Genomic DNA, 24,842 nt, shown 5'->3' with positions numbered 1-24,842 from the left:
CACATTAGTAAATACAAGCTTTCTGGACCAGTTTTCACCTACAAGACATGTATAAATATAACATGACGTACCCTGTAAATAAGTTAACATCCTAGGCAAATGATAGGTATCACAAGAACCATCCTTACGGTATGTAGTCACAAATTGTAACAAAGTGATCAATTTTCAATCCGGTCCATCAGTCCATATTATGTAATCATTATTACCCGGATAATCAAATATTCTACCTTAGCAACTGTCCATTCACTGAGGGATAAGAGCACATTAGTGTGGGTTTAAGAATCAGCCTTCTCATTCATGCAGTAACCCTACAACAAAAAGTAAAACATCTTAGGCTACAAACACAGCCCATAAAGTATGGGCGCACAACTTATGGCCCGGGGGCCAGTTACGGCCGCTATGCTGTTTTATCCGGCCCCCCTGGAACAATGACTTTCCTAATGGAGTGCGGCCTGCAAGCAGCATCGGCCGCCCTTCATTAGGAAAAGTCTTTGTTAGTCTTCTGGGCCTGACAAAACCCTGACCCTCATTGGCTTGGTGCACACGTCCAATGGAGGGCCAGCACTATGGCTGGCATGGTCAATAAGGCTTGATGCCAGAAGACATTTCAGCCTTGCCTCGCCAGCTGTAGTACCAGAAACCTTGCCAGCGTTCCAGCAAGCCTGCCTTCCAGCACGTCCGGTAAGTACATATTTTGGGTGGGGGGTCGGGCCTGTCCTGCCTGTATGTTTGTTTTTGTGTATTTGTTGAGATGTGGGGGTGGGGTGATGTGTCGGGTCTGCCTGTATGATGGGTGGTGGGTGGTTTGTATGGGTGTATGTATGCATGGTTTATGCTTGTTAGATTGTATGCTGAGATGGGGTGAGATTTGAAGTGTACCTCTGAGGATCAGTAGCAAACAGGTTTTAATCTACTGCAAATTGATGGACGTAGGTCATAGGGGCCATATAAGCTGCACAGAATGTGCGAGGATGATGATTCAGGGGGCACTGCAAAGGTGATTTTTGGTGGAAGGGTGCAGGATACAGGCAAACCGTATGTGGTGGTCCAGTTGAACACCTGTCATTTGACAGCTCTGTGTGTGTCAATTTTCAATTTGCAAGTCGCATCACAAGGATGTTCAGATCTACACCAGTCTTCATAAGAACAGTGAGGGAATCCCATGCATGAATTTGAGTGCACTGAACTATGGCTGAGTTTCACTCATGACACAAACTAGCTTACCAATGTTGACCTTTATAACCCCATGAGTTCATAGGTGGTCTGTTTGCAAAATTCTGATGTCATCCAAAACTGACATACACCTGTGTAATAGCTAATGCTGTGGAAATATGTTTAATTCCTATTGCATGTAGCACTAGGCCAAGGACAGGCTGTAATCTCAGGAGGGCTGGGAGGTGACAACTGTAGCAACTCAAACAGCAATAGTACAACAGTGCAAAATTACACCCAGGATGGCCATGAATATATAAGGCATTGGGTGTTAATGTATAAATAATGTAGGAATATTCCTAATTACTATCCCAATGAATACAGGCCAACCCTGAGAAGTGTGTGTACCATAACAATAACGCTTTGCAGCATTGTTGAGAAATGCTCATACTGCCTCATTAAATGTATTGCAGCTCTTCCAAGGAGTGCTGGCACTGCACTGTGAAGAGGCAGTGGGATGGCATTGTTATGTTATGTTATGCTATGTTAATGGTTCTTGTACTGCACACTGTTGCCACCTGTGTGGTCTCATGGCACTCTGGCAGATTTGTAATACAAGAAGGGTGGCAGGGTTTGTGAGTAGGACTGAGCGAGAGGAGAGCAAGAGAACTTTGAATTGCTGTTGCCTGCATCAGTTCAGAGAAACCGGTCACTTAGCGTAGGTGGATTTTTGGTTGGTAGCCATCATGTGGTGTTGGGTGATGTTTTGTAATGTTGTGCTCTCATCTCCCAATTCCAGATAGACAAGGCAGCAGACAAGGGAACGATCAAGAAAGTGCCTGGATCCACCTTTATGCAGACAGCCTAGAAACCGGGAACAAATGTAGACTTCAGACTCCCGACCAGGTAAAAACTGTTTCTTATGACACTACAGTTGCTTGGGTTCTCTGCGTGGCTCTTTGAAGAACATAAAGCTAAAACAGGCAAGAGATGTACCTCCTTCTCCTTTTGTTGAAATGTGACCCAATGAAGGCTATACTCCCAAGAGTATGGCCGACCCAAACAGCAAAGTATAGTGGTCCAAAATACTGTCCCCGTCACTGGCCTATATTGAGCACTAACTTTCCAGGGCATCTACATCTTATGGCCGATTTATTTTTGCAAAAATGACTTTTCTAGAAAGCTCATGCTTCCAACAGTACAATTGTGCCGGTTTCTACATTTTGTACTCTGGCTAAATGTTTGTTTTGAAGGTGGGGTTTGTAGGGTGCAGCTCTGCCACAATTTCAAATGGCGACTGTAGTAGGGCCAGCCAATCCATGCATTCACCACCTTAATCTCAAACATAGCTGTTTGATATGCTATGCAGCCCGCTATTCCTGAAGGAAGTGTCCATGAATAAGTGTATGAAAAGTTATGTTGGCAAGGCTATGTTCTTTATCTGATATTATTCTTTTTTCGCTTCTATGCTTGTCTAAAAAATATATAATTTGTATATACTCTAGACTTGGACTGTCGTATTGGGAGCATAACTGTGGAGTTCGTATCTTCCCCGAAGTACCATCGAACCTGCCCTTTACCGTTGGTACTCCATCTCAGTACACAGGCCCCAGGATGCATTGCATCACTGTTTGTGTTCCAAGGATATCCCTGCCAATGTCCACTGCTGTTAAAAAAAGAAAGATTGACCAGGAGCACTGTCAATTTAAGGATGAGTGGACTGTGAAGTTCTTTTTCATCGAGTCCAAACCTAATGTGTACTCGTGTCTCATTTGTCTCAAGTGCATAGCAGTCCCCAAGGAATATAACATCCACCACCATTAGGAAACAAAACATTGACAATATAACAATTTGCAGGGGGAAGCGGGAATTAAGAAAGCTGGGGAGCTAAAAACACAGCTGACTAAGCAACATAGTGTTTTTGCCAAGAAAAAAAAAGAATCTGAATATGCCACCTTTGTGAGTTATAATGTTGCACAGCTTATAGCAAGGTCAGCACGGCCTTTCGCAGGTGGGGATTTCGTAAAAGCCTGCCTGATGGAGATTTGCGAGGCAGTGTTTAAATAAAAAAAAGATGCTTTTACAAATGTTCCTCTTTCACGGATGGGTATCCAGCAGTGTTTTGTGGACATGGCTGACAATTGTTACAGCCACAATGCAATGTAAGGATATCAAGTTCTTTTCAGCGGCCCTTGATGAGAGCACAGATGCAAGTGACACAGCCTAACTCTCAATTTTCATTTGGGGGGATCAATAACAAATGCAAAGTGTTTCAGGAACTGGCTTCCCTGGTATCTTTGCATGGCAGGACTACAGGTGCCTTTCAAAAAGTGATTGATGATTTAAATTTGCCATGGGGTACACTGGTAGGCATGACCACTGATGGGGCGCCAGTCATGGTTGGGGAGCAAAATGGTTTTATTGACTGCTTGAAAAGACACTTGGGCGAGTAGGCTGTCCATTAAACAAACATTTTTATCACTGCATCATACTTCAGGAGGCATGTGCAAAACATTTGAAATTCACAGAAGTCATGGACTTCATTATGAAAACTGTACATTTTATCCGTGCACGCTCTTTAAATCACAGATTGTTTCAGGTGTTTTTAAAAGAGGCAAAGGTGGATTATGGTGATGTCCTATATCACACTGATGTTCGATGGCTTAGTCGTGGAAATGTACTGAAGAGATTCTTTGCTTTACGGCAGGAAATAAAAGCATTCCTTATTGAAAAGGGAATGGACACTTCTGTCATGCAAGATATTGACTGGGTAGCTGACTTTGCTTTTCTGACGGACCTGACAGGCCATTTGAATGATTTAAATTTAAAGTAGCAAGGAAGCCAAAATCTAATATCTGATCTGTTTGAGGCAGGTTGTGCCTTTGAAATAAAGTTAAGACTTCTGACAGCCAAACTGGAGAAAGGGATGCCGGTGCACTTCCCCGCATGTGCAGAGGTTTTCCCCCATGACAAATATATAGGATGGTATCGGCATGTGAATGTCCTGAATTAAATGTTTTTGAAAATCGTTTCACACAATTCAAATCACAGTGAGTCTCTTTTAAACTTTTTGCAGACCCTTTCTCTGCTGATGTTGACAGTGTGCAACCTGAACTTCAACTGGAAGTGATTGAACTTCAGTACTATAGTGCCCTCAAAAATAGGCACAGAGAGATGCCTCTATTAGCCTTTTATCAGTCTCTGCTCAAATGCCCAATCTGTCACGGGAAGCATTAAAGATGGTATCTATGTTTGGCAGTACTTACATTTGTGAGCAAGGTTTTTCACAAATGAAACTACATAAATCCAGCCTAAGGACAAGACTCACTGACCAACATCTCCATGCTATCCTGAGAGTAGGAACAAAATCACTGGAGCCCAAGATACAGAAACTGACAGCTGAGAAACGCTGCAATGTTTCTCACTGATCAAGTATGTCTGGTTCACTGTTCATCTCCCACATGCTAATCGTTTATTGGTCACTTACAGCCGTTATAGCACATAAGAACACTTGTAAAAGCAATATTAAATGCTACTAATGCTAGTCTACATATCACTATTCAATGTGTATGCTACAACAATCCCTAGACGGGAGGACAGCCCTATCCCTATGGAGTGCCACCATCCCTAGGTGGGAGGTGGTGCACCGCCTATCTAATAGGAAAGAAGAAAGAAGTGCTGTCCCTGCATCTACAATGTATACAGTTCCAGTATTTGTAAACCAGTAAAATGGTTGGACCAAGTCTGGTTTTCCTACACGGACATTCCCTTGAGGAATTTTCTCTTTAAGGCACAATGGCCATATTCTTACTTTATTCACCAACAACAGGAGTGTGTACATGTGGTGCGGATCAGATGGTAAAGTATGGTTCAAAAAATCAATGGCGATAATTAAAAACTTTTTTGTGACTCAAAGTTACGGGACCTAAACATTTCTTGTAGACTAGGTACTCCGTTTTCAATATTTTTAATATTGTTATTTTACACCAAGAGATTATGGCGGAAAATTCCAATCAACGAGGAGGGAGAGTCTCCACTAAAAGATATTCCTGTGTCCCGTATTTTCTTTAGGGATATCGTGCATTATAGTGGTCCACCGGTTTCGATGACATGCTGGTTCTCGTCATCCGCTTCAGGACCTATAGTTTGGATACGTCTTTTTCAGATTGTCTTATCCATTAGAGATGGTGTTGCCTCCACCTCCTGAACTGGGGGGGGGGGCATTTGAAACAGCTATTTTGGCCTAGGTATCTTTAGCATTCATTGATTTTACATGCAATATGCAACAACTATTATTTGAGATCTCATAGATCTATTGGTCCTCTGCCTGTTCACCTCGCAGCAGCCACAACATAACATCTATTCAAGTAGGTAAGGATTGGTCTAATACCAATAAATAGAATTGGCAGAACAGAACTACCTGGCATTCACAGAGGAATTGGTTGAGGGCATCTTTGCCAATCCCTCTCTTTGGGGAGAAATGCTGCGGCGCAAGCCATCACTAGCAGTGATGATTGGAATGAGATAGAGATTCTTAGAAAGAAGCTGATACATACCGAACTTCACGGTGCTCTCAAGATAGAGTACCTAAGAGCATGTGCCACGCCTAATGGAATGATTATCCATATAGAGAATCTTCCTGGATAATTTACAGTTTAGAAAAGACTGGTCTTTTATCGCCAACAAGTGTACTTGCCATTGGTTAATTCTTATTAACACCGCAAAAACTGTTTCAGAAAAACTGATGGGAGACATTCAAGACAAACGAGATGCCACCAAGGATAAAATCACCTTGGAAAATTACAATTCAAAATTGGCAGCACTGGAGGCCACGATGAAAGAATTTCATGAAATCAACATGACCAAGAAGATCAATAAACTAAAAAAAGATCTGTCTGTCTTTACACACAGTAAGGTATATCTTACACCACTGAAGAATACTACTTCGAAAAGGCTAAGCTAGCAAGAAAAAATGCCTACCAGCAGAGCATCTAAGCAGGTACGAGATCCTATCGAAATAACCAATCAGGCTCATCAAACAATTCCAGCTACAGTTCAGATGATGGTGTCAGAATATTCCAGCACCAACAAATACATTTTAACACCTCCTTACCACATCCTGGGAATCAAGGAATCGGCAATGCTAATAACCTTTTTTAGGCCAACAAGGGAACCCAAGAGGCAGACCCAGGTGGCAGATCTCCTCACTGCAAATAACCCGCCGTCGAGGCCAAGTATTCCCACAACCGACATTTCCCTAATCATGAATCTGTCTTCACATGTTCTGACAACAGCAGAGATAGAAATCTTACAAAAAGGTTTCGCCTTCATACCAACGGCCAGGCACGATCCCTTTCAAACTCGGATCGAGATCACTCAGCTATTGAGGAAGATTAGACTGAAACAATTCTTTTGAGAGAAAGATGACCAGACATCACTAGATCTCACAAACTTGCAGCCACCTTTGCAATTTTTCCCTCCATCCCAAAGCAATACAGCAGAATGTATTACATTTGTGCAAGCTTTGCTGAAAAAATGAGAACATCTGGAGGTAAATCTACCATTTGTACATAACAACTGCATAAAAGAACAACTAACAGCCCAAACAGAGCTATCACGCAACAATAAGATCAGCATCAAACCCACGAATAAGGGCGGAGCCACAGTCGTAATGGACACAAGACACTATACTGATATGGTACATCTGCTAATTGATGACATCAAGAGCTACAGACCCCTACCTTCAGATCCGAAACCTTCGATTAGGTCCATGATTGCACCCATCATCGAAGAGGCTTTGGCAGAAGGAAATATCAGTAACAAAGAAGGAGCATTTGGGGCACCAGACACTTCAAGACTGCCAGCATGTTATGCACTTCCAAAAGTACATAAAGGAACAATACCCATTCCGGGTCGGCCCATTGACTCTGGCATAAATTCTATCTTGGAGCCCTTGTCACAATACGTGGACTTCTTCCTACAAGATGAAGTACCGAAAATGAAATCCTATGTGAAAGACTCTACAGCCATCCTCAACCTTCTCACGACACTACCATTCAATACAGAAACACAGTGGCTTGTAAGGATGGGCATGGAGTCCTTATATATCAGCATTCCTCCACCAGAAACAGTGGAAATAGTACGATGACGTTTGGATAATGACAGTAGACTGACAAGTGGACACGCTACTTTTATCACCCAAATTGCTGAAATTGCTCTGACCCACAACTACTTTCTGTGTGAAGATACATTCTACCAACAGGTTTCTGGAACAGCAATGGGCGCAACCTTTGCACCCAGTCTAGCCAAACTATATGTCGAACAATTTGAAAAAGAGCATATCTATGCACCAACCAATCTGTATCTCACAAAGATCCTCACATGGCTTAGGTACATCGATGATGTTGTATTGATTTTTTAAGGTACATTGGAAGAATTGGCTAGTTTCCACGAGTGGCTAAATAATTTTAATCCTCATTTAAAATTCAGCATTGATGCAAACAGGAAAGAGACCCATTTTCTGGACCTACTCATCACAGTCCAAGATGGACAATTAACCTCCAAAGTATATAAGAAGGAAACTGACCGCAATTCACTCTTTAAATACTCGAGTTACCATCTACGAGCCCTAAGGGATAACCTGCCGTTTGGACAGTTCTAGAGGTACAGACTGACTTGTACTCTGACCTAAGACTATAACATACAGGCAGGTCTCCTTAAAAAACAACTGACACAGACAGGTCATCCTAAGAAAAATGTCCATATCTTTTATATTTATTAGCACCTGGAGATACCTGCAAAAGAGCAAGGAATATACCCAGAGATGTCAAATTGTTACAACATCAAAAACCGGACAAAGGGGAAAACATCACAGCTGTTTTGAGCTATTTGCCCATTTTTTATTCTCTAAAAAAAGAGATTAAGAAATGATGGCCTATCCTGAACACAGGTGCAAACCACCTTGAACTACCAGCTTTTGCCATAAAAAGCAGACAAAACCTCTGAGATCACCTTGTACACACTCTCAAAGAGACAGACACAGAAGATACAGAACCAACAATCTGGGGAGCAAGTAGGCCCACTGGCCATGCCCCCTGTGGGGTTTGCTCAATGTTTGCCCAGCCCGAAGCACTAGTATCAACATCGGGTGGAAAGCCCCATGGGAGCAAAACACATTCACAAACTGCAACAGCAAAGGAGTGGTCTACCTCATCATATGCCCTTGAGGGCTATGATATGTAGGTATGACAGTTATAGAAGTCAAAAAATGACTGATAGTGCATAAGTCGTGTATTAGAACTCAAAGGATCACAGACCCCCTCGTAGACCAATTTCAAACATGCGGACATACACCAGAACAGTTCAAAGGGACTATACTCAAAAAGATCAGACCCCCGTAAAGGGGTCGTAATTTTGCTAATTTACTGTTACGCCGGGAACAAAATTGGATTTTTTGACTTAATACCATTGGCCTTAATGAAGAAATCCAATGGCACGAACTGGCCTTAATGAGATAACCATGTAGAGATTAGTAACATATAAACATAAGATCATGGATGGTTCCTCAACTGATCTATGGATGGGCTCCTTTTACCTATTGGGAACCTACAAGTCTATGAATACGTGCCCCTATACTTGCACTATATGTACTTAATAAAAGAGGCAGAAAAAAATTGGTCATGCACACTAGGTCACTGCCGTGGTCAATACAAAAAGACAACACTGTGCATCCATAAAAAGAATCAAATGATAATGCACAATAGGGATAGACTGTGTATCGTGAGCGACACACACCCATACATGTAAAGGCAAATTGATGCCCCCCATATCCAGTATTCAAACATTAGAGCGCTGCATTCGATTACAAGCATATCAGCTCTTTTCATTGAGCTCATAATAATAATATGTGTGTAAAGTCTAATGCCGGCTTTCTACACTGAGATAAACAGAATTACTTGGATCTCCTCAGAGGAGAACACTTTATAGTTTGTTTGCTAATTTATTAGCACCTGGAGATACATATTTGTGCCAACAGGTAATTCCTAGAGCCAGATTGCCCACGCCACTGAATATATGTAAAATATATGTGGATTATAATCACCATTGATTAGTCCCCATGGAATACTGTAACATGTTTGACCTTGAAAATAAGGCGAAAAAAACAATAGAAACCAATTGGTTTCTTATTACACATGAGAGACCTGTACCAGTTCTTGCTTTTTTTAAATGAATGATATCTGCCCATGGGTAATGCTAACACGTTACAAAATGGCCACCTTAAAACACAGGGATGTGCCATTGTAAGTGAAGTAGTCTGCACAAGAAAAGACGGCACTGATTAACACGTCCCCTAGCAACCTTTCTGTTGTGCCGGCGGAGACAGCCAGACCACTGCAGCACTCAGCGTGTAGAGGAGCTCCCCGCACTCATGGTAAACGGCTCTAAAAAAATAATTAAAATTACCTTGTCGCAAAGATTGTAGAATCCTGAACATATGTATCAGGGTCCCGGGGGACACGACACCGGAACCGGATAGATTGCACACGCGGCGCTGCCATAAAGAAATGTTGTGAATTATGTTCATGTCTTTAACCAGCTATCGGGGTCGCACAGGAGACCTCGTTACATGAAAAGGCACATTACCCCTAGATTGCAGAACAGCACTGTGCTCAATAAGGTTAAAGGATATATATATATATATATATATATGCACTATTTTCGAAAAATAGAAAAACAGGGTCTGATTGTGCACGTGGGGTACGCTAGAAAAATATCGTACAAGTAGCTACACACACACATATCAGCTACAGTATGATGGCACAACAAAGGTACGAGAAGCAGTTAATTGTAAGTTGCAATAATTTTAAATATTTGTTCCCAAAACATGAACTGATTACAAAAAACGAGTCAGTAGATTATAAGGGAAACCCCATAACAGAAAAGCCAGCACGGCGAGTAGAATGCAATGAGCAAGCACCGTGGGAAGTTTATGTAGTCTCCAACTTGTGCAGTCAGCATACCATTTGGAAAATCTCTGTGTATAGTGTGAAAGACTGGGAACTGACTGCGGACACAGGGAGAGAGCCGTTTCTGAATATAAAACACATTGATACATATTGGCCAGATGTTTTGGCCACAGCACAAATGTAAAAAGCCACATAATGTAGTTCATATGTCCTAAAAATATGTGTACAGCGAGTAGAATGCTTAACACAAAACTACTATGAATGACTAAACGATACCGGCACAACTCTCCTTTTTTAGGGGATCCGGTCGTGAACCAGTGCTCTAACCAGAACAAAAGAGTGAAAGTAGCCCAGATTTATCTTCATCACATTTGGGCTCAACTAAAAAAACAAAAAAACACCATGTCACTATCAACAGGGGTGTTGCTAGGTCTGGAAAAGATGCAGGGCTATGCTCATGTTGGGACTCTTGGGACTCTGGGCTAGCTAGCCTTTTTTGTAGCCCCTGAGCTTCTATCCGGGGTTACAACCAAAAGACCCGGTGCTATAGCCATTCAGACCCCCCTTAGCAACGCCTATGACCATCAATTTTATTTTTATATTATTGTGTGAAGAGTATGAATGAGAATGCATAGAACATGCCCAGTATACAGGGGGTTGTGGGCCCTTGGGGCAGCAGGCAGAGGACCAATAGATCTATGAGATCTCAAATAATAGTTGTTGCATATTGCATGTAAAAGCAATGGATGCTAAAGATACCCAGGCCAAAATAGTTGTTTGAAATGTTCCTCTGCAGTTCAGGAGGTGGAGGCACCACCATCTCTGATGGATAAGACGATCTGAAATAGACGTATCCAAATTACAGGTCCTGAAGAAGATGACGAGAACCAGCATGTCATCGAAACCGGTCGACTACCATAATGCACGATATCCCTAAAGGAAATGCGGAACACAGGCATTCAAGGAATATTTCTTAGTGGAGACTCTTTCTCCTTGTTGATTGGTGTTTTCCACCATAATCTCTTGGTGTAAAATAACAATATTAAAAATATTGCAAACAGAGTACCTAGTCTACAAGAAATGTTTAGTATCCGTAACTTTGAGTCACAATTTTTTTTTAATTATCGCCATTGATTTTCCATTTTTTGTGTTGAACCATACTTTACCATCTGATCCACACCACATGTACACACTCCTGTTGTTGATGAATAAAGTAAGAATACGGCCATTGTGCCTTAAAGAGAAAATTCCTCAAGGGAATGTCCTTCTAGGAAAAGCAGACTTGGTCCAACCATTTTACTGGTTTGCAAATACTGGAACTGTATACATTGTAGGTGCAGGGACAGCACTTCTTTCTTCTTTCCTATTAGATAGGTGGCGCACCACCTCCGACCTAGGGATAGTGGCACTCTATAGGGTTAGGTTGTCCTTTCACCTAGGGATTGTTGTAGCATACAAATTGAATGGTGATAAGTAAACTAGCATTACTAGTATTTAATATTGCTTTTACAAGTGTTCTTATGTGATATACCTGTTGTTGTACCTAACACTTAAGGCCAGTGATCAGGTTCCCTGATTGTTGTTGTATCACTTACAGCCGTGCCAGTTGCTGTGCAAAATGGCAGAGCTTGTGCCTTCCAAATCTAAACCAACATAACTTGTGAAATGTTTTAGCGCAGTCTTTTCCTCCTGTATGATTTGCATATTTATTCTAGTGCCAATATGTCCTTTGCAAAGAAAAAAATGATAAAAGTGGAATGGAAAATGTGTGCTACAAAATGTAAGTTTTAAATACAAATAAAGTCCAGTACACCTCCAAAACAGTCTTCTGTTTTTATGTGTTTAATAAAAAATGGGGGTTGAAGCGACCTCCCCCCGTGCGCCCCGCCACTCCCCATGCCCCTGCCCCTCCCCATGCCCTACCCCTCCCACATTTACTTTTAGGCCCACTATAGGCAGCATGTAAGGTACATTCGGCCCTTGGCCAAAATCAGTTGTGCACCCTTGCCATAGAGTGTCCTATAAGTCTCTATAATATATGAGAACTAGGTAACCACTCACCTCACAGAGGCGAGGTCTGTAAGCATCTTCCCCGGCACATCTGTCCGTAAAAGTGTAAGGGTAAAAAAAGATCAGTTTCCTCACTAAAGTTGAGGGATGTAATGAAAAACTGTATGACAATCTGTAAGCATGGTGGTCAAAATTACGAAATAGTATCAGGTAGCCTGAAATGTGGATGTGGTAGCGTTTACCAAGAAAGTCAGCGCGGCTGTGTGGCAAAAAAGCAGGGTTTCTAAGTACTGTCTTCAGTTTCCAAAGCCGTTCATCTGAAATGCCAGAGAACGTGTTTTAAAAGGGGGAAATGTATGTGCATCTCCCAATAATATAAAATAGTCACCCACTCTTCTTACCTCTATGGAAAGGTTCCTCAGGCAATGTATTATGTCCTGCGGTAGCGTCCGTGGAAAGCAAACACTGCTGGGATATCTGCCATGTAAATTGGCGCGAAAGGAGAGCGTGATGATGTCACACTGTTATGACGGCTGTGATGTCACATATGTCAATAAAAACAGGTGAAAAAGTCCTAGCGGATCAAATAACTTTTTTCTATCCAGACTTATAATTTCTTGACCCGTCAGTATAAGCCTATAGTGTAAGCACCCCTATGCTCATGTGTGATTCTCCAAAAGCAGAGTGATCACCCCATGAGTGAACATAAGGTAAATGTCAATAGGTGAACAGAATTTAATTTGAATTTAAAGGGGCCATCTGCCGTATGATCCAGCTCCCTCAAGCTTCAGAGGGTATGATAGGAGGTGACCTGAAGTAATGATGTTAGATGAAACTAACCCAGAAACAATGTTTGCGGATTGCGTATTTGACAATGTGGCCCAATTTTAGCTTAAAGTGCTCCATAGTGGCAACATGTTTAATATGCTGAAGATAGGACTACAGAAAGATAACTCTAATTCAAATACATAGTCTAGAGTAATCATTCCCAACGGTCTGTAGGAATGTCTAAGAGATAGTTGCCAGAGATCTCTCTTATCAGATAATAATGTGAAAGCTTAATGGTCTACATCTGCCTGAAACAGGGAAAACCTTCTCCAAAAGGGTCAGTATTCAATATGCCCCCCTAATCCACTACAGATCAAGGGTGTCCAGTATAGTCAAATCAACTCAATGGTGAATATGGTAAACAAAACGGGATCCCTCAGAATATAGGTCTCAATGTTGTAAAGGAGAGGTGTATACAATGTTCCCTCTCCGGTATTCTGTTACACGTGCCAGTATATTTGTCAGCTCAAAGCGCACTGCCTCCTAAGAGTGCACAGTCTAATTGGTGTTCAAATGTCAGTAAGTTGACAATGGTTAAAATAGCATCAGCAATAGATATGGTAAGCCAAGAGAGTTTTCACAGGCTAATTACTCCCAAAGTTGCAAAAAAGATGTCAATAAGTTATTCATTAACCGCTCATTTCTTGCACAATTCTATTATATTTATAAGCTCAGAGTGCACTGTCTCAAAGGAGTGCACAGTCTAGTCAATACTCAATGTCATGCAAAGTGCAAACTGACGAACATAGGTAATAATGTTGTGTGTGTTCCCAGGTGTCCATATTAAACATTTCAAAGGAATGGGCACAAGTAAAAAAACGTCATTCATCCCTAAAGGGATCAGTGCGTCTAAATGGTAAATCCAGTATAATTCTCTTTGTGCTAATCTTTTTCCCATGTCACCCCCTCTGGATAGTGGGTGTACTACTTCTAAGATGACCCATCTCAATTGTGCAATAGTATGGTGGTAATCATGATAATGTCTGAAGATGGGTGATTTTTCGTCAGCAGTTCTAATGTTGGATTTATGTTCCATCCACCGTTCTATGGCTTTCTTTGTGGTTTGCCCCACGCAATAACTCCTGCAGGGACACATGAGTGTATACATGACGTTCTTGCTATTGAAAGTAGCAAAATCTCTAGGTTTGATCTTTTTGCCAGTATTTGGGTGTTGAAGGCAGTCACCCTTTATGATGCTCGAACAATGCTGGCAATTCGAACATGGATATGTCCCAGGTGTTTGTTTCTGTAGGACCCTCTGTACAGATAGTTTGGGTCATTCTGCTTAAAATTCCTACCTCTTTAGTAGGCCATCATATGTGGTTCAGGAAATAATTGGTTAAGTTTAGGGTCGAGTTTGATTAAATTCCAATTCTTTTTGATGATCTTCCCTATCTGATGCCTTTGTGTGGAATATTCTAAAGTGTGTATTAGCCTATTCCCCTTTTCCCTATGTCTCAGTGTAAGGAGATCTACCCTCCTATGTAGTTCACCTCTTGTTATGGCCTTCTCCAGAGTATCTGGGGGGCAGCCTCTGTCCTTAAATCCGTCAGTCATGGTGTCATTTTCTTTCTGCAAAATTTCAGCATGAGATACAATCCTTTTAAGCCTTAAAAACAGACTGTATGGCAAGCTTTCCATAAGGTGTTTGGGATGGAAGCTCCTGAAGTGTAGCGCATTGTTTTCATCAGTCAAGCTTTCTATTTATGCTTGTGACCAGTTCCCCCCCAGAATATGTTACCAATACATTTAGGAAATGTAGGCTAGGATGCCCAATCTCCAGAGTGAACTTAATGTGTTCATGACACTCATTAAGGTATTAAAAGAAATCCTCCAACTCAGTCCTTGTGCCTTTCCAAATGGCGAAATCATCATCTATATATCTCTTCCACAGAATTATTTTAAATGACCAATTTTCCAAAATATGGTTCCTCTAAAAGTAGAACATAAAGATGTTTTTGTATGTAGGGGCCACTGAGGACCCTATAGAGGTTCCCGGTATTTGCAGGTAGAATTATTTCCTATCAAATATAAAGTAGTTATTGTACAGTATGAGATTAATGAGTTCAATAGCAAACACTTTGTGTATCTGAATGTGTTCATGTTTATGTAAGAACACATTCACAGCCACTCCATAGCCTCTATGCCTTCCCCATGTGGGATAGAGGTATATAAGCTACTAACATTCAAAGAGAAAAAGATCAGGTCCGGCTCTGTCAATTGTAAATCCCCTAAAATTTTAAGAAAATGGGATGTATCTTTAAGGTATGTGGGCTGTCATTGGACCAGAAGTTGAAGTGCTGTGTCAAGATATACTGCCAAGGGATAAAAAAAGTTTTTCGTTCCTGCCACAATGGGGCAAAACAGAGGATTGGTGGAATTTGTGTGCACTTTGGGGAGTGCATAGAATACTGGAATCATGGGGTGTTTGTTGATTAGGAAGTCTGCCGTTTTACCAGTAATCCACTCGTTTTCACTTGCTTTATTGATAGCCTCTTCAATAAGCGCCTTTGTCATGTTTGTCGGATCTCGATCCATGACTAGATATGATTTAGGGTCCTGTAACAAGTTCAGGCACCCTCGATGGAACTTGGTGGTATACATGATAACCAGCACCACTCCCTTATCTGTTGATTTCATGGTGATGGAGGTGTCCTCAGCCAATACTTTGAGTATTTGTAACTGATCTCTTCTGATATTACCTTGTCTTGAGGAGTTAAAATTACCTTTCTTAAGATCCCTCATGGTTTTTAATTTAAACATGTCAATGACAGGATGGTTCACTTGTGGATAGAATTAACTTTTTCGTTTCATTCCTAAAAAGTCATGGGTAGTGGGATTATCTTCCCTGTCTGGTATGGAGTCAAAAAACACTTTAAGTTCCATTTCCCTCACTAACTTAAAAAGGTTGACCTCTTCTTCGAAATTGCTACTGTTATTCGTGGGAATGAAAGACAGTCCCATGTTCAAAGTATCAAGCTGTGTCTTGGTCAAAACATTTGAGGAAATATTCAAAATGAGGGAATCAATTACTTGTTCTTTGTCCTTGGTTTTCTTTTGCCCTCCCCTTGTTTTCCTTTGTTTAAAAAAGGAACCTGTGCTGGTACTACTTTAGTAATGCTAGTACTTGGTTCTGTCTGTAATGTAATGGCTGCTGGTGTAGGTATGGTATTTGGTATGTTTGTGGTGTCTTCTTCAGTGCTCGTCACATCACTGCTATTATCATTTTCAGGCATGGATGGTTGTCTCGGCTGTCTAAAGGATGTCTGCTGGGTGGTGTTGTAAAACTCCTGCCAGCTATATACAATGTCCCTTGTGTAATCTAGGGTATCTCAGTGGAATGTCCTAATTTTCCGCTGTTCGATATCCTCACGGTAAGACTCAAGTTTGGTGTTAGTGTCTTCTAGAATGTTGTTTAAATCCTCCTTAGTTTGTAAAGTAACCAATATTCCTTTGATATCTTCTATTTCTTGGTGGATACTGGTAGGGGATTTGGAAAGTTCCTCTATCATGAGTCATATATGGTCTAGGGAACACTTATTCAATATGTGCTCCTACCTTTTCACAAATTCCTGCTTTTCCTTACATATTGTAAGACGTAGATATACCCTTAGACCTCTGGGTAATCTCTGGGCCTTATGATACTGGGCTAGGGAGGTGGCATGTAACTTCTGCGCAATCCCCCTTCTGATTAATCTTACAAGTTTGATAATAAGTCTATCTGGGTTCTCATCTAGAGAAGTTTCACTTTCTAACCCGGTAATGAGTCCCAAAATGTGATTAGCTTTGTCTTTGCTAAAAGCCAAAGTGGTGACTTATTTGATAGTCAATGCGTTCATTTTTGAAAATGACATAATATATATGTTAGGTGCTACCGTGTATGATGTGCCACGACACATGAGTAACTAGACAAAACAGAATGTTGCCACAGTGCACTTCCAAAGCAATAATAAATACATTTAAAACTTTTTTAAAAAAATCTACCAGTTCAATTCATTTTATGATATTGGCATTTTTCAAATATTGCAAAATTCTTATTAGCAGCTTTGATGGTATACCTTGTATCATAAATGGCAACACATTCTCATTGTCTAGATGTTCAACACTGTATACAAAACAAATGAAATTATCTTTTTGAATACTCTGAAGAGCAGAGCAAAGCAGGGCAAAGCATGCTTTAGGGATTCATTTGAACTTTGACAAAATCTGCAGATTGCATTTTCTCATTGACCTCTTATATGTAGGATTTCTCCCATATATAAAATAATTCTGGCGAAATCTCATGAAGGCTTCAATATAATGCCTATCTGGGCATTGGCTTGGATAGAATGGCAAAGTCCCCCTTGTTTTGCACTCCAGGCTGCTTTCTTTTGTTAGTTTATATCTTCCTCTCTCATCACAAGTATTCACTGAATCTGTATCTAAAACCTTATTTTCGGACCTTTTCTGGATAACGACACATCATCTCAGTTGATATATCTATGGTGTCTATTATTTGTTGACATTGTTGGGAAAAGATATGGAATGGCTTTCCTATTATGTTCCTCATCTGCATTCCGATGACTGCATACAGAGAATCAGAGGAATGTATCATAAGTTTTCAAAATAAAGGAGCAACATCGTCATCTGTACCAGGGACAGAATAGAGTTCAATCCTAATTTGAAGCAAAGGATACATTGAGGGGCACAAGCTGGAAGAGAGAGCAACGCCTTCCAAATCTTTGCTTTTAATTGGTATTGTTCCTTTTAGTCTAGTTGAATATAGACTTCTAATCCATGTATTAATGATAGAACAATTCTACTGATATAGAATTGTACGCAGAGTTGGTATGTAAATCGACAAAATGTTTGTTTGATGTATTTCCTTTGTCCTATGCATTGGGTCCCTCTCGCCAAGAAAGCTGCCTTCCCAATCTTAGATTATGTAGGTCTAAACATATTAAGTCCCAGATATTTAATTTGTGGGGTAATTAATATGGTTGACAAATCAATTTTCCACCTAAAATTCACTTTCTTGAATTTTCTCTCAGTGTAGCATAATATATCCAATTTCAATGGATTGATTGACAAACAATTCATTTTTACATATTCCGAGAAACTGTTGAGTAGTCTTTGTAGACCAATTAGGGTTCTATATAGCAGCAATATGTCATCAACATAAGCGACCCACACACTCTGTTCACCTGCTATGTTTGGGGCAATAAATGATGCTTTCTCAAGAGCATCACCCACATCTGAAAGATATATATTGAAAAGGCAGATGGCCAGGATGCACCCCTGCCTGACTCCTCAATCTGTTTCATCGGTCTTGATACTTTGCCGCCTGCTCTTAGTCACACTCTTACCTGTGTGTGAGTGTGTAATTGGATTAGGATATTGAGGAGCTGAGAAGGAATTCCTCCGGTTGAGTAATTTTGTCTGCAACCTTGCTCTATCCACCTTGTCGAATGCTAGACTAAGATCAATACTGGCTACATATAGTGGTTGACGTTCACCTATACATGTTTGATCAATCATCAACTATATGTATAGTCCACTGGCATCAGTCTCTATTCCTTTTTTGAAGCCTATTTGATAACGGGAGAGTCTTCCTGACGAGGCTACCCATTCTTCTAGACTCTCCAATACACATCTGGTGAACATTTTACTCTAAACATCTAGCAGTGCGATAGGACGGTAGCTTGCGAGATGCAATCTACTGCCTTTCTTATAAATTGTGACAATAACTGAAGAAGACCATGAGTTGGGAATTATTTCTACAGTGGATCTATTACTTCTATCCTCACACTATTTATGCATCTACACAGTTAGCAAGGTTGAGGTTTTTAACCATTCCGCTGTATTCAGTTTTGAGCTTCATTTAGATGGATCTGTCAATTTTTTCAATAATAACAGGACAGAAATTCTCCACTGATTTATTTTTTGTGGGTAGGTGGTGGAATACAAAAAATCTTTGGTTACCTTATTAATGTTCCACATACTTTGTGCATTCCACACCCGTCTGTTCTTCTTTTGGGTCACAATAATATTTTAACACTCAGACAACTTGGGGGATTTTAACATGAAGTTTAAATGTAGTACAGGTAAATCATGATCGCTAACCAGATTATGTATAATTTCCAACTTGATCGCTATGACTATGACATAATCGAGCCATGAACTTGAGTTTTCTCTGTGCCACGTTGGTTGAGGGGATAGATCTCCATGCATCTGGCTGTTGGTAACTATCAAACCCCAGCTGTCCCAGAAATCCCTCCAGTGAGAAACATATTCAATTAGGAGTTGGGTGTGTTGATTGGTGAGGTCTATTTTGTTTTCCAAGTATATATGGAGAGATACAGTGCACGTTTAAGTCCCCGACCATTATTATTTCTGAGTTCGGAAAAGTTTCTTTATAAATTTCAAGGTGTCCCTCTAAGCGTTCTATCATAATTGGGAATTCACAATGATTGGGGTGCCAATATATGATAACCAATAGTATGTCTTGTTCTATGACTTCAGTTTTTATTCTTAAGTTGACCCTTAGTACTCCTCTATGCTCGTTAGAGAATACAGTAGCCACTATTCCTAGGCTATTCTTTATTATTGTGTATAAATCTCCCGATGGCCTCCCACCATTCACTTTGGTAGCTTGCTGTTGAATAATTGTGCGCCCATCCCAAACCAGTTGATCCACAGCATTGGTCTCCTGAATACATAAAATGGGGTAATTCTTAATGGATGTTAAAAATTCATTAGCTTGAGTTAATTTACAGAAACCCCTAATATTCCATGTGTCCACCATACAATATTGGTTATCTGTGATGTCTACGGATTTGACAGAATCACTTCGTTACATGTTCTGTCTATCGTGCGGTTATCAACATGATTTATGCCACAGGGTGGAGACAACGTTGGACCAATTGGTTTTATCCATTTTTTTTAAATAATGAATGTGCTTGCCTATTTGCTATCATTCATTTGATATTGTTCTCACATTCTCTAAGTTCTTTCGAATTGCCTTTCTCTGGGTTTTTCATCAAATATTGGAGCAATCACCAAACTCGTTAATCTGTTTTATCTCTGACAGAATAAGTTCAAATACAATTCCGAAGTTTGGATGAATTATACAACAGTTTGTATCCCTCCTACCTGGGAATTCCTTTCTCTCAATATCAGCAGATACCAGGGCTTCTAGATTTGGGATTACAACAAGAATAAGGATGACATTTGTTTGATTTAGACAAAGAACATGGTCTTGTCCAAAGGTATTGCTAATCATCATTTTTCAATCATCCTTTACTAAATGAACTTGTCCCGGTTTGGATAGGTGATGTTTTCTAGTTTCTCCCTGGTTCATTCTAGTTGTTTCATGAGTCAATTGTATAACCGTTGCATATTCCTGTGCTATATAGGCATTTGGGACCATAAATCTATTTTGAACATTTAACAAATGTGTATTTTTCTCTCTCATCTCACATCTGTTCCTAGGCTCAACTATCTGGGGTTTATACATTTTATTGAAAAGATTACGCAAATGTGTATTACTGTTCGAGCCTTTCCCATTTTCGTATGTATCTACTGAGCAGATGCTTTCCTGTGCATTTGTTTCTTTCCTATTTTTTAGAGGACAGCATTCTGCTGGCATAAAACCAGTTAAGATTTTATTTCCATTGCATGTGTGGGAGGAACCGCAACTTTATAAATCTTGAGAATGGTTTGGAATGCATTTAATACTCTTATTAGTATGTTCATATTCAGGTTTTAAATGACATGTGTAAGACATTGCATTCTTAATAGATGTGTTGTCACCCAATGATAAAAGTTAATTATTTCTCGAATTAGCAGGACTTTTCTTTATATGCAATTCTTTTTACCACGTCGAATTATGGAAACAAGTTTTCCTGCAATAAGTGGTGTTTATATGCGGTTCTGTCATTGGGTTCAACAACTTCCCTAAAATTGACCAAGGTGTCCCTGCAACAACCACAATTGTTATTATCCTTTGATGTAAGTTGATTGCCCAATTCAATTCCATTCGTCAGTGTTGCCTGAGGGCCCTCACACTCTTTTGAGTCTGTAATTGGTGTCAAATTGGCCTGCTTTGCAGCAGGGAATAGAGCGGCCATTGAATCAAAGGATGACTTGGAAGGGGGCCTCTCAGTCCTAAGAGTTCTAAACTAGTTTGAGTTCCAAATGAGGTAGACAGTTTGATGCTATTATGACCTTTATTTGCATATGACTCAAGATTCTTGAATATACATGGAGGATGGTTGTGGTCACTCCGCTGGGGTGCATCTTTCATGATAGAATTGGTTTCCTTTGTTCCGTTAATTACACCAGAATGTATGTTCCTGTAATGTTCCATTTCATACTCAGACTCTTTTCTTTCAGGGACTTTTGATAGCAGCACAGACATTTCTTTCTCACACATGTTGTTTTTACTTTGGACAATTGCGCCTGCAATAAAGACCTTCTTTACAAATGTTCCTACTGTAGCATTTTATGTTTTCATTGTTTTTGGATTTCTTTGTCTGAATGGGTATAGATTTCTTTACTTTTTCGGAATTTGTTGTTGTTCTCTCTTTTGCACTTGAGATGCTCTTTGCAGGTGTATGCTTGAAGTTAGACAGTCACAGTTGATCTTTCAGCAATGGAAATCTCATTCTCATTATGGTTTTGTGGATCTCCGATTTCTTCCTCTGAATCCGATAAAATTACTATTGTGATTGTGTTGTGATTTTTCTCACCTGGTTTTCTATGGGGACCTTTGTTAGTTCACTTGGTACATTCTGACTTTTGTTGGGACCCCACTCTTCAATTTTCATGTTTAGATCTGATAACATGAAGGTGTGTGCTCTCACCTCATCCCAAATGTTATCATACAATTGATGAATGAGCTTCGGACTATTTTTAGAGAAGACAGGGTTGGAGAAGTCAGTCGAATCCTTTCGTCGACTTCTCTGTGTATGGTGCATACAGTTTTCATCAATACAGGTTTCATCATCTGCGAATCTGGATCCTAAAGTTTGATGGTTCTCCCTGTCAATGATGTTTGTTAAGTCTGTGGGAGAATCCTGAATTGATGGATTGCATGTGGGTTGTAAAAGACTGTCACCTTGTAGTCGTCCTATTTCAAAAGCCATTGAGTCAGTGTGTTCAATCAGACTCACGTCATTCATGTCATTCTCTAAGTTGAAGTCATGCATATGAGACCCATCGGGGGCTGCTTTGGATATTACTCCCTTTGGTTTTATGATGATGCTTGGGTCTGCGACTTCAAGATATTGTTTAATTGTTTTCCCAGCAATTGGACATATTTGAGGATGAGGGGATGAGCTGTGACCCTGAAATCTAGAAATATCTTTTTAAGTTGTTTTGGGGTGTTTAGGGGACTCTCCTATATGCATTGTACACAGGCCTAAGAAGACAGGTGGGGGAGTGGCGCTTATCTTCCCAGATTGGATACCTGTGTCCATCATCCCTTCTCAGGCCTACCCCTCCTTTGAGTGCCTAGTTTGCAGACTCTCACTCTCCCCCAAATCCGCTCTCATTATTGCCACCTTCTATCAGCCACCAGGTCAGTCCACTCTCTTCCTCTTGGAATGGGCTGATCTGGCCTACTCCCTCTTCCTCCTCTAAACTCCTCCTAGTGAGTGATCTGAACATCCATCTGGCCTCCCCCGACTCCTCAGGTCTTTTCCGCAACCTCTGCGACTCTTTCTCCCTCTCTATCCTACCCTCTGGCTTCACGCAAACCACTGGCCACACCATGGATGCTCTCATCTCTATTGACATCCCTCTCTCTATCCCTCTCACTACCTCCCTCTCTTGGACCGACCACTCTCTTCTCTCAGCACATCTTAGCTCTCCTCTCCTCTTTGAGCAACACTCTCCGCAAAGCCACCCGTCTTCAAAGTCACCAGACCATGAAGAAAGTTACAGTGGCTGCCTTTGTCTCCACCTACTTTCCTCCATCCATTCCTTCGGCTGACTCACACCCTGACACAGCCCTCGCTAACCTCAATCTCTCTATTCCCAACACTCTTGACACTCTTTCCCCTGTCATAAGGGTCTGACTGAAGCTTTCCAAAAAGTGCAACTCCTGGTACAACTCTGACCTGGCTACCCTTAAACGCAAGAGTAGGGCAGCTGAGTGGAAATGGAATGCATCGGGAGAACCATCTGACAAACTGGCCTTCCGCCTCCTTCAAAATCATTATCTACTCTGCATCTGCTCCAAGAAAAGAGTTTTTATTCAAGCCTGCATCTCTGTGGCCTCTAACAACAAGGGCAAACTTTTCAAAGTCTGCAAGGAACTGGCCAGTCCTGCAGCAGCCTCTTCTTATGTCAGACTCACCCAGGACCTTTACTCGGCCCTGGCTGCACAAAACCCAAGATATCCTTTCCACCCTCTCTTCCACACCACAGCATACACCAACAATGGAATCTCCCTTCGCCCTCCCTCCACTTACCCTCTCCTCTCTCTCACCCATCACACATGATGAGTTCCCCAGACAAGTCCGATCCATGAAGGCTTCATCCAAACAGGTGGATCCCCACCCTTCAAAAACCATCAAAGACAATATTGACTTCCTGACCCCTGCCCTGGTTGATCTCTGCAATCTCTCCTTTTCCACTGGAGTTTTCCCAACAGCCGTTAAGCACTCACTTGTGCACCCTCTGCACACAAAACCCTCTGCTGACCCCTTCATTCCGGCAAACTACCGCCCTATCTCCATCACTCTTTTTCTGGGCAATCTCCTGGAGACGTTGGCTATCTTTCAGCTGACTCTCCACACTGAATCCATTGGTTACTTTCATGACCATCAGTCTGCCTTTAGAACATCCAGAGGCATGGAAACTGCTCTTCTGAACACTCGTGAAGACCTGCTCTCAAATCTTGATACTTACACTCTCTCTGTCCTCATTCTCCTTGACCTCTCCTCTGCCTTTGACATGGTCAACACAACATCCTGTTCACACGTCTCCTTTGCACCCTATGAATAACAGGTCAGGCTCTGGCATAGTTAACCTCCTTTCTCTCTGACCGCCCATCCCAGGTGGAACTTGGAGCCTTTCTCTTGGCTATAGCTCTCTCAGCCTGTGTCGTTTCCCAGGGATCTAACCTATCCCCCTGGTTCTTCAACATCTATAAGGCTGGACTGGCACGTGTAATCGCCACTTTCACCACTAATGTCCAGTGTTACGCGGATGACACACAACTTTCTTTTCAGGCAACCCGCAGCCGCCTCCTCCTCCTCACTCATATCTGACTGACTGTCCGCTATTCAGTCCTGATGTGCTACAAATAACCTAGGCCTTAACGCCAGTAAGACTGAGTACGTTTGCATTGGGATCCCTGCACCCACTTTCCCACTTTCACTCTGGCCGGCCTCCCTTGGCCCTGTGCCCACACCCACCTAGAAGGCAAGAAATCTTGCAGCCATTTTTGACTCCACTCTCTCCTTCTCTCACATTTCGGACATCTCTAAAAAGTCTAACTATCAGCTACACCTCCTCACTTTCCCCCAGCGGCTCACTGTCTACAGAGCCTTGGTTCTCTCTATGCTGGAGTATTGCCACAGCCTCTTCCTCACCCTCCCTTATTCTGTCTTGCGCCCTCTGCAACTCATCCAGAAGAGAACTGAAAGACTTATCCTTGGTTTTGTGGGGCCTGGGACCTACCTACCTGCAATGTCCCTCACAAGCCCTCTGCTCATCTACCTCCAACCTTTTGCGAGTGAGCCAGTTTCTCCAAGCGGAGAGGAGGGAGATCCCTATCCTCAGCAGGTGCCTCCCTCTGTCTTGAGCCTTACCTTCTTAAATTTCGGGAACACCTCAAGACCTTCCTCTTCTCCTCCTCTTTCTCTCTCCGTCTACCCTGCTAACCTAGCTCTCTGCTCT

Source organism: Ambystoma mexicanum, chromosome 2q (assembly GCF_040938575.1).
Source record: "Ambystoma mexicanum isolate Mex_15411 chromosome 2q, UKY_AmexF1_1, whole genome shotgun sequence".
Classification (NCBI taxonomy): domain Eukaryota; kingdom Metazoa; phylum Chordata; class Amphibia; order Caudata; family Ambystomatidae; genus Ambystoma; species Ambystoma mexicanum.
This window is presented reverse-complemented; position numbering follows the sequence as displayed.